Genomic DNA, 10919 nt, shown 5'->3' on the forward strand with positions numbered 1-10919 from the left:
CCCCCCCCCAATTCTCCAAGTCCTGAGAATTGCTTATTCTGTAGCCCTTTTCATTGCATCATAAATTCCTCGCCGTTGTTCCAATTCATGCTTGTAGCATATCAAAATGTTCTTCTGGATGAGTACATCATTTCATCTCATTGCATTATTTTCATTTGAGCTCATCTTGATGCCCGAAATGCTGTTGGAAGAGGGCTATGTGATGTTTATGTCACATCTGTTTCAGCAAATGGCCTTTTGTCATTTTTGCCATGTTTAATGTGTGCATGCTATGATTCTGAGCTCTACATGTGTTTTGTTAAATGCCATGCCATCTTTACAGGGGTGTATGACATGTATTTTTGTGATCTTTGTGGTGACTAGCACGAGCTTGCAAAGTAACGTAATCGTTGATGCTGATTTCAGGGACTTAGAATTTCACTAAGTCCTTGTCCTGATTTTGTTGTTATGCCATATGTTCATGTTGTTTACTAGTGATCCGTGCCTCTTTTGAGGATGATCAGTAAGGATGTTTTGTTAAAATTGTGGTGCTCTATCCATCCATGTCCTTGTTTGAATTTATGGAGCACCCTAGCTGGAGTCAACCGAGCTCTGCTTTTGCTATAAAATAATCCTGGCAAATTGTTGACATGTTTAGCGATTTTGCCGAGGATATTGCTATTGATCCGTGCATGCTATGTTATTGTTCTTGCCATGTATATCTCCTATGCCATGTATTCTTGATGGGTGTATGATTAGTTTGTAATGCCATGCTCTATAGTGAGTGCATCGAGCTCGTAAACATGCATACTCGTTAACTGTTTTGCATGCTCCACTTTTTCACTAAGTCTGAATCTGTTTATGTTTTTGCTATGTTCACATGCTTACAATCGTATTCTCTGATCCCTTTTGGCTCATTGTCACTAAGGGACTTTTGTTAAGTGCTTTGAGTAGCTTCATGCCGTGCCTTGCTTTGCCATGATATGTTCCTGTAGCATGTAGTTTTCATGCTCTAAAGATTGCTTCCTGATGATAAATTCCTGACTTGTGTTATTTTCACTAAGTCTGAAACCTGTTGTCATTTGCACTTTTGCCATGCTTGTTTGAACTTGTTAATGAGTGAATTAGCTGTAGCTCAGTGTTCATCTTTTGTCAAGCATCATGAGTGGATCCTTGCCTTGTATTTTGTTGTCATGTTTGAGTGTTGTAGCATATTTAACTTGATGCATTTAGATGGTTACTTGCTGTTTATCGCAGACTGGTGCCATATTTGTTTTGCTTACCATTTCCAAAGCGTGCATCCGAATCCGGTGATCTTTATATCGATTTCGACCGAAATCATCTCACATTTCCAGTGGCACTCCTGGATTTCCAAGTTGAGGCCAGGTTCAATCATTACTTTCCAAATCATGCATATGCACCGCATACCGCATCCCGCATATCATGCCTTGTTCATGTGTTGGTTGTTTACTATGTTGTGTGTTTCTTTTCGGTGTTGCTTCTTCGGGTTGGTTCCGATAACGTCGCATTTGTGAGGATCTGTTCGTCTATGTCCATTTATATTCTTCATGGACTCATTCTTCTTCCTTGCGGGATTTCAGGCAAGATGACCATACCCTCGAAATCACTTATATCTTTGCTTGCTAGTTGCTCGCTCTTTTGCTATGCCTATGCTACGATACCTACCACTTGCTTATCATGCCTCCCATATTGTTAAGCCAACCCTCTAACCCACCTTGTCCTAGCAAACCGTTGTTTGGCTATGTTATCGCTTTGCTCAGCCCCTCTTATAGCGTTGTTAGTTGCAGGTGAAGATTGGAGCTTGTTCCATGTTGGAACATGGATATTTTGTTGGGATATCACAATATCTCTTATTTAATTAATGCATCTATATACTTGGTAAAGGGTGGAAGGCTCGGCCTTATGCCTGGTGTTTTGTTCCACTCTTGCCGCCCTAGTTTCCGTCATATCGGTGTTATGTTCCCGGATTTTGCGTTCCGTACACGGTTGGGTCATAATGGGAACCCGTTGACAGTTCGCCTTGAATAAAACTTCTCCAGCAATGCCCAACATTGGTTTTACCATTCGCCACCTAGCCTTTTTCTTTCCCTTGGGTTCTGCGGACTCAAGGGTCATCTTAATTTTTAACCCCCCCAGGCCAGTGCTCCTCTGAATGTTGGTCCAAACTAGAGCCCTGTGCAGCGCCCCTCGGGGAAACTCGAGGTTTGGTTTTAGTTGTATGGAGCGCTCATATGAGTGTGCCCTGAGAATGAGATATGTGCAGCTCCTATCAGAATTTGTCAGCACATTTGGGCGGTGTTGCTGGACTTGTTTTACCATTGCCGAGGATGTCTTGTAACCGGGATGCCGAGTCTGATCTGATTGTCTTGGGAGAAGGAATATCCTTCATTGACCGTGAGAGCTTGTGATGGGCTAAGTTGGGACACCCCTGCAGGGATTTGAACTTTCGAAAGTCATGCCCGTGGTTATGGGCAGATGGGAATTTGTTAATGTCCGGTTATAGAAAACCTGAAGTTGATCTTAATTAAAATACATCAACCGCGTGTGTAGCCGTGATGGCCTCTTATCGGCGGAGTCCGGGAAGTGAACACGGTGTTGGAGTTATGCTTGACGTAGGTTGTTCTAGGATCACTTCTTGATCATAGTTTCCTCGACCGTGCTTTTGCCTTCTCTTCTCGCTCTCATTTGCGTATGTTAGCCACCATATATGCTAGTCGCTTGCTGCAGCTCCGCCTCATACCTTTTCCCTACCTATAAGCTTAAATAGTCTTGATCGCGAGGGTGTGAGATTGCTGAGTCCCCGTGACTCAGTTTGCAGGTGCCGATGATATTGTGCAGGTGATGCAACCAAGCTCAAGGAGGAGCTCGATGAAGATCTTGTCCTTTGTGTTGTTTCGTTCTAGTTGATCAGTGGTGGAGCCCAGTTGGGGTCGATCAGGGATCTGTGTAGCATTTGGGGTAGTCTTCTTTTATTTTGGTTCCATAGACGGACCTTGATCGTATCTGGTTGATGTAATGCTTTATTCATGTATTTGTGTGAAGTGGTGATTGTAAGCCAACTATGTATCTCTTTCCCTTATTTATTACATGGGTTGTGTGAAGATTACCTCACTTGCGACATTGCTTTTAATGCGGTTATGCCTCTAAGTCCTGCTTCGACACGTGGGAGATGTAGCCGCATCGAGGGCGTTACATATACACAGACCCCAATAATGCAGCTGAATACGAGGCCATAATGCATGGTCTCCAGATGGTTGTCTCCATGGGCATACAACGCCTATAAGTGTGTGGGGACTCGAACCTTGCAATATCTCAAATAAATGGAGATTTTGATGCCAAAGATCCGAATATGGCAGTGTATCATAACGCAGTTATAAAAATGTCGGCCCAATTCGAGGGGCTCGAGTTCCATCATGTGGCTTGAGAAAGTAATCAAGCAGCGGATGTTCTTGCTCGTATTGGCACTAAGCGCCACCCCGTCCCACCTAATATCTTCCTGGAAAGGCTCTTTAATCCATCCATGGTATGGCAGGCGAAAACGGCAACGCTAATCCGGACCAAAACATAACCCAAGATCCCGAAAACATCAACATAACACCATCAGCGCATCTCATCATGGCAGTCATTGCCCCATGGACCGAACCCTTCCAGGCCTACCTTAATAGGAAGGAGCTTCCTGAGGACCAGAATGAGGCCCGCTACATTGTCCAGCGCTCAAAGGCCTACAAGGTTCATGATGGAGAGCTCTACAAGAAAAGCGCCACCGGAGTCCTTCAACGATGCATATCCGAGGAAGAAGGGCGGCAGCTCTTGGTTGAAATTCATGCCGAACTCGGCAGGCACCACGCCGCAGCTCGGGCCCTTGTTAGCAAGGCTTTTTGTATAGGGTTTTATTGGCCGACGGCCTGAGCGGATGCACAGGACCTTGTCCAACATTGCGTTGGATGCCAACTCTTTGCCAATCAAAGCCATATGCCCCCCATTGCCCTACAAACAATCCCCATCACTTGGCCTTTCGCGGTCTGGGGACTCGACATGGTCGGACCCCTTAAAGGGGGAAGCCATAAGAAGAAATATCTGCTGGTTATGGTGGACAAATTCACTAAGTGGATAGAGGCTAAACCGGTCAAAACGGCTGAGTCCGGCCCGGTGATAGACTTCATATCCGATGTTGTGCACCGTTATGGTGTCCCACACAGCATCATCACTGACAATGGCTCCAATTTCACAGCCGATGAGGTAAAAGCCTGGTGTACTAATCTGGGTATTAAACTAGATTACGCCTCCGTCTGCCACCAACAAACCAACGGTTAGGTCGAACGCGCCAATGGTCTTATTATGAGCGGCATCAAGCCCAGACTAGTGCGGTCTTTAAAAGAATCAGACAAGCACTGGGTCAAGGAGCTTGACTCCGTACTCTGGGGGCTGTAGACCACGCCCAATCATACTACCAGGTACACACCCTTCTTCATCGCGTATGGTGCATAGGCTGTATTGCCCTGTGATATTATTCACGACTCACCTAGAGTGTGTATGTACAAAGAGAGAGAAGCCAAGCTCGATCGGCAGGACAGCCTAGATGCCCTGGAGGAGGAACGCGATGTTGCAAAAGCCCGTTCAACAGTTTACCAGGCTCAAAGATATCAAAACAGAGAAGTATGGGCCAAGACTTACAACGTTGGCGAACTCATTCTACGGCTCCCAGAGAAGAAAAAGGACAAACACAAGCCCAAATGGGAGGGTCCCTTCATAATTGACGAAGTTCTCACCGGAGGAGCGTACCGTCTTCGCAATGCATCAGACAATCGCCTCGAGCCGAACCCCTGCAACGTGGCCAGACTCTAGAGATTCTACGCCTAGCTCTACACCCCCTGTTCATCTCCTCCTCCCATGTAGTTCCCATTATTTTTCCTCTCTTTTCCGATTAGTTTCTACCTTTTTCGCTTTAAAGATTTGATGCGGCTAGACCACACACCATTGGCACATACATCTTTCAACATGTACGCCTCTTGTTCCTGGGGGCTTCTTGGACAGAAGTTCTTTTCATTCCTTGGGCATCAAGCTCCTCAAATATGAGTTTTTTCCATATGTACCTTTTTTTGCCATTATATGCATCGATATGACTTAAGTTTTGGCCAAGCTGGGTTGCCTAGCTCCTTTTCTTATGCCCTACGTTCCCGTTAGTTCGGCTAGGGCATAAAGGGAGCACCTCTGCGATTATTACCGCCGGGTCATCCGATATGTACCTCAGACTGGGTGAAGCCGAAAGCTAGCATTCTTAAGGGAATATTCGGTCGGTGAATTAAAGATGTTTTTTACACTCACTCCGTTGTGCACCCCCAGAAGTCATACAAACTGTGGTGCTCACACCACAATTCGGACATGCGCATTAAATGCATACACACCCAGGGAAAGGAACCCTTAACGGAACTATTCTCTCTGGAAGATATTTCTTACGATATCAATGTAATATAACATAGCTAGCCAGATACAACTTGTCTGTTCAAGCAACTATGACCCCTACGCCTGGTTTTCCAGGCATACCCCGGCCTATTCGGCTGCAACGGTATTCGGAAACCCTCCGCACCTTCGGGACCAGAGGTTGAAGCGAAAAGGTCTGCCATGACAAATGATATATAATTCGGCTAGATGAGGAAAGTACATAGTCACTTGGACTCGAACACCTCCTCTTCTATACCTTCCAACAGGCAATCTAACTTACAATTATGTTGGGAGTATTTGGCGGCCACCTCTACTTGGTTATACACTAAACTTACGGGAATTTCTTCCCCATTCGACCCTAGCAGTCCGACACGAGCCATGTGATTAGGATCCAGCTTGGTATATCGCATCCTCACCATGGCCCAGGCCTCTCGCGCGCCCTCCCGACATGCCGATATCTTCCACGGCTGGATATGCCGTCGTGCCCCCTTGAACAGCTCTACCAGCTCCTCCATGCTTCCTGGACGGGGTCAGATGACCATAAATCCTTGGCCACACTCCGCATCACCTGCCGATCTTGCTCGTGCAACCGCGACAGCCCTTGCAGTAGATCACTCGATGATCCAGACACCTCCTCTTCAGGATAGTTTGTCAAAACACCTGCAATTACAAATTAATTAGCTACAGTTACCTCCAAAGCTGTTATAAAACAACAGTGGACACATACTGAATATGCCGCCTCACAGCTTCTTGTTCTCCCTCATGGAGTCAGCTAGCTGAGCTCGCACATATTTCAGTTCTTCGCCCAGTTTGGCGTTCGAGTCCTGGAGTTTCTTCTTCTCTTGGACGACCGTTGTCAATACACGCTCGCCCCCCACTAGTTGCCTTTTGGCTCCATGTTCTTTGCTTCGAGCAGTGCCCAGCTGCTCTTGTACTTGGTCTAATAGCCGAACACAAAGATTAACACCCGGATCCGCACTGTCGGTGTATCATTCTGAATTTTCGATAGAAGGAAACATTACCGGGAGATGCCTTGTATTTCTCGAGTTCGGCATTAGCAGTAAGCAGCTGGCGCTGACACTTTTCCAGTTCCTGAGCTAGCTGGGTGTTCTTCTCTGTAAGCACCTGGTAACACATTGATCCTTAAATCAGTTATTTCAACTCCTTTAAGTCTCGGGGGCTACTAGTTATCATAGTCAGACAAAAAAAAATTACCTGCACATCTTTCAAATGTTGCTTTGTGGCCCTGTTAATCCCATCTCGAACAGCTCGGATATACGCATCGGTCGAGTTGAAGGCGTTAAACGACTCCTCCGAAAAGCCAGGGTCCTGTAAAATGGCCCGGTGGTGCCGATGATTCATCGCACTTCCCACTTCCGAGTTGGTAACGGATACATCATCTGAGTCCTCGGCTGGAGGACAGTCCGGCTTCGCCTCCGTATCAGCCCTCGTCTTCATGGTAGGATTTGAATCCTGGTTGCGGGAAGTATGGCTGCTCGAACCTCCGGATATAGTCCGGCACATTTTTCTCCTGACACATGGATAACAGGAAGGTCACAGTTGGGCGTGACTGCTTAGGTGCAGGTTGGCGGATTCATACCTTTTCGATGAAGGCACGGCCGTATCTTCATTTGCCTTCCTCTTGAAAGGCTCGCCCGGCGTGCGGGACACACTCTTCGGAGGTACCCTGGGAGTAGTACGGTACACCGAACCCTTCCCCTTTGGAGCACAAGACAGTGTGGTCGGTAATAAGGAAGGAGAAATCTCTTTTTGAATAAGGTGTGTTCGGATCCCTTACGTGTGAAGCTAGAAGAAGACCGGGGTAGTCGGTAATGATGGCCACCTCTGTGCCATCATAGCTCATCTGGTAAAACACCCCCTCTGCAAGCACCACAAATATCTCCAGATCCTCTTCGAACCCGGGATCAAGCTCCCGGTTGTGATCCTCTGGCTGTGGGGCGGGACTACAAAATCCCTCCGTGACTTTTCGCTAGGGCTTTCATAGGCAGACAAAGTCAAAAAGTTTATCAAAAGCAATCCGGAGATGGAAAGAGTAAAAACAGAGGGGCCGGGCCTTTCCCAGCTGGGAGGGTTGTACATAGAATACCCATCTCTGAATTTGATGCGGAGAAATTCCTTTTCCTCCCCTTTGAATAGTTCGGCTAATGTATTAGCCAAAGCGGCATGGGTATCCGGACCTTTCCGGCCGCAGCAAGAGGCATTGTCCTCCCCATTCAAGTGCAACATTGGGAGCCCTCTGTATTGGAGTGGCTGAACCCCTCGCGTTATGGAAATCGCCATAACCTCAACTATTGTGTGTCCGGACTGAGTGAGCTCTTTCATCCTCCTCATCAGCTAACGAGCCTCCATGCCATCTACCTCTTAGAGACTCCGGGGATGCCAACTGTGGTGTTTCTTTGGTGGGATGCACGCAAATTAAGGAAGACCCTTTTGAACCGGGTCGGGAAGCACAGCGTCCTTTATATAAAACCATTCGGAGGGCCAGTCATCATGTGCCTTCCTTGGGGTACCAGATGGGTATTCAGTATCGGCGACGCGCCATACTTCAGCACCGCCCACTTCAAATATTGGCCCTTCGTGATTACGCGAGACAAGACAAAATAGCTTCCTCCACAACTCGAAATGAGCCTCGACGCCTAGGAAAACTTCGCATAAAGCAATGTAACCCGCAATGTGCAGAATAGAGGCCGGAGTGAAGTTTTGCAGCTGGAGGCCGTAGTACTCCAGGAGCCCTTGGAGGAACGGATGGATAGGAAAGCCAACGCCTCTTAACAGGTAGGGGACCAAACACACTCGCTCTCCCCCGGACGGATTGGGGAAGTCCTCTGCCTGAGTCCCCTCATTGAAGGAAGCTAGCCCTGCTCGAACAGGGACTAGATCTACATGGGGAAGGTATCCCTGCATTTGCAACTTCGTCAAACGGCTATAAGACACGGAACACTTCTCCCACTCAACTTTCTCTGGGCTGGGATGAGCGGAGGAGCTGGGGACGCAAGCCATGCTGGAATGATTTCTCCTATGTAGTCTCTGGGGATTTCTTCTGCGCAGCACTGAATGGATCTAGGATCCAATATCGTTAACTAGGCACTCTTCCTCACATGGATGAGGTATTATTTGCAAAAAACACGCTGACTTTCCACATTTGCTCGACACATGGAGGATGAAGATTATTCAATGCATAGAAGCCAAGGAGGCAACATTAGGGTAGTTGCCGAATACATTACTTGGAGATCATTGAAGGGGGAACCCGCCTTGCAATGCCGAAGACAACATGTGTGCCGAGAATTTCCTATTGAAGACTGGTTCGGGGGCTACTGAGGGAGTCCAAGACTAAGGGGTCCTCGGGCGTCCGGCCTATTATCTATAGGCCGGACTGATGGGATAAAGAAATGAAGACCGAAGACTGCACCGTGTCCGGATTGGACTCTACTTGGCGTGGAAGGCAAGCTTGGTGACTGAATATTCCTTCTTATGTAACCGACTCCATGTAAACCCTATATCCCCTCGGTGTCTATATAAACCGTAGGGGATAGTCCGGAAAGTACACCACACATACTCATTACCATATTCATAGGATAGACTTCTAGGGTTTAGCCATTACAATCTCGTGGTAGATCAACTCTTGTAACACTCATATTCATCAAGATCAATCAAGCAGGAAGTAGGGTATTACCTCCATAGAGAGGGCCCGAACCTGGGTAAACATCGTGTCCCCTGTCTCCTGTTACCATCGATCCTAGACGCACAGTTCGGGACCCCCTACCCGAGATCCCCCGGTTTTGACACCGACACCCGTGCCCGCCAACCGTAGCAAAAAGGGATTCCTCGTGATCCTGTAGGTGTCATTTCCCCCAACATCTTTGGCGCGCTAGGTAGGGGTGCAAGCTGTGAAAATCCGGTTTGAAGGTTAGCACACCGACTTCATCATCACCATGGCCCCCAAGAGAAAGGGGATCACAGCGATCGGCTCGTTCGGGGCCGGCCCGTCGGCGCCAGCACGAGCAGGCGGCCGTGTGCCCACGGATGGGGCCGGGGACATGGCCCGCAAGCATCCACGACATTTTGGCGATCAGAGCCAGGCGAGCGGCATCGTCGGAATTCGAGACGACGAGCCGTGCGCCGCTGGGTCTGGGGGCGGGGCCATGCTACCCACGGGCGGCGCAGCAACCTCTACGGCACCCCAGCTAGCGCCCGCACCGCGCCCTTCCCAGGCAGCGCGCGATGAGCAACACCGCGATGCCGGAGCTCCCGGGCACCACCGGGGAAAGAGCCCTATGCGCCACTCGCAGGACGAACTAGGTCGGCGAGCGCGCTCAGACGCCGGTGCAGGCGGCGCGCGACCACAAGACCGTGACAGAGCCCCTTCTAACCCGGTTAGAAGTCAGAGCGCATCACGGTGTACACAGATTTAGCCGCCGCCTATGCTAGTAGAAGCCCTAGCGTGCGTGTAGCTGCTCCTCGACTTCCCCCCACTGTGGAGAAGCTCGATGAGTGGAGAGCCACCATCCGAAGCCTTGTGAGCTTCCCCAACCAAGACGAGCTGCTCCGAGCGGGACCCTCGAACCGGCGTCCTGACGAGCCGATGCATGCTGGCGGTGGCGGGGGCAAGAGACATTGTGATCATGGTGCACTCTCCCCCGCCGCGACCGCAACAACAGCCACTGGCCCGTCGACCTGACGTCGGTGACAATGTTTCCACTGCATCGACCGACCCGCGAACTCGCCGTGACCAACGTCAAGTCCTTCAGGAACGAGCCCAGGAAGACGCTCGAACTACCATCGAACGACGATGGGAGACGTGCCATCAGTCAGATCGGCGTGTGGGGCCTACTATGGACCACCCCGCGCCGCAGGGCCGCGGTGACCTGCCTTACAAGGTGGGTTGTCCAGCCTTTACCCGGGAGCTGCGGCAGTTCCAGTGGCCCTCCCACCGCATGTTCAAGCCCAATTTTGGCGAGAAGTACAACAGCAAGACCCACCCGTCAGAGTTCCTCAGCATCTACACCATCGCAATGCAAGTTGCTAGAGCCCACAATGACAAGGTGCTTGCCAATTACTTCACGTTGGCACTCAAACCCAACATCATGTCGTGGTTTATGCACTTGCCAGTGGATTCCATTTCTTCTTGGTCGGATTTGTGTCATCAGTTTTTTGGCGCCTTCACTGGAGGTCACCAAGCTAATGGCCAAGCAAGAGATTAGCACATCATCCCCCAGAAAGAAGGAGAAAACCTGCGCAAGTACATAGAAAGGTTCAGCCGAGTGTAGTACAACATCCCAGATGTTCATCCCGCCGCAGTTATCAGCGCATTCCATCAGAATGTGCCCAACCGCAAGATGCGTGAGGAGTTGGTGATGAACAAGGTCATGGATGTGGCCGAACTTTATGTTCTGGCCGCTAGATGTGCTAGGGCTGAAGAGGGGAGGAAGTACCCCGGCGAGGACACCGGTGCGGAA

The sequence above is a fragment of the Triticum dicoccoides genome, chromosome 6A (genome assembly GCF_002162155.2).
Source record: "Triticum dicoccoides isolate Atlit2015 ecotype Zavitan chromosome 6A, WEW_v2.0, whole genome shotgun sequence".
Taxonomy (NCBI): domain Eukaryota; kingdom Viridiplantae; phylum Streptophyta; class Magnoliopsida; order Poales; family Poaceae; genus Triticum; species Triticum dicoccoides.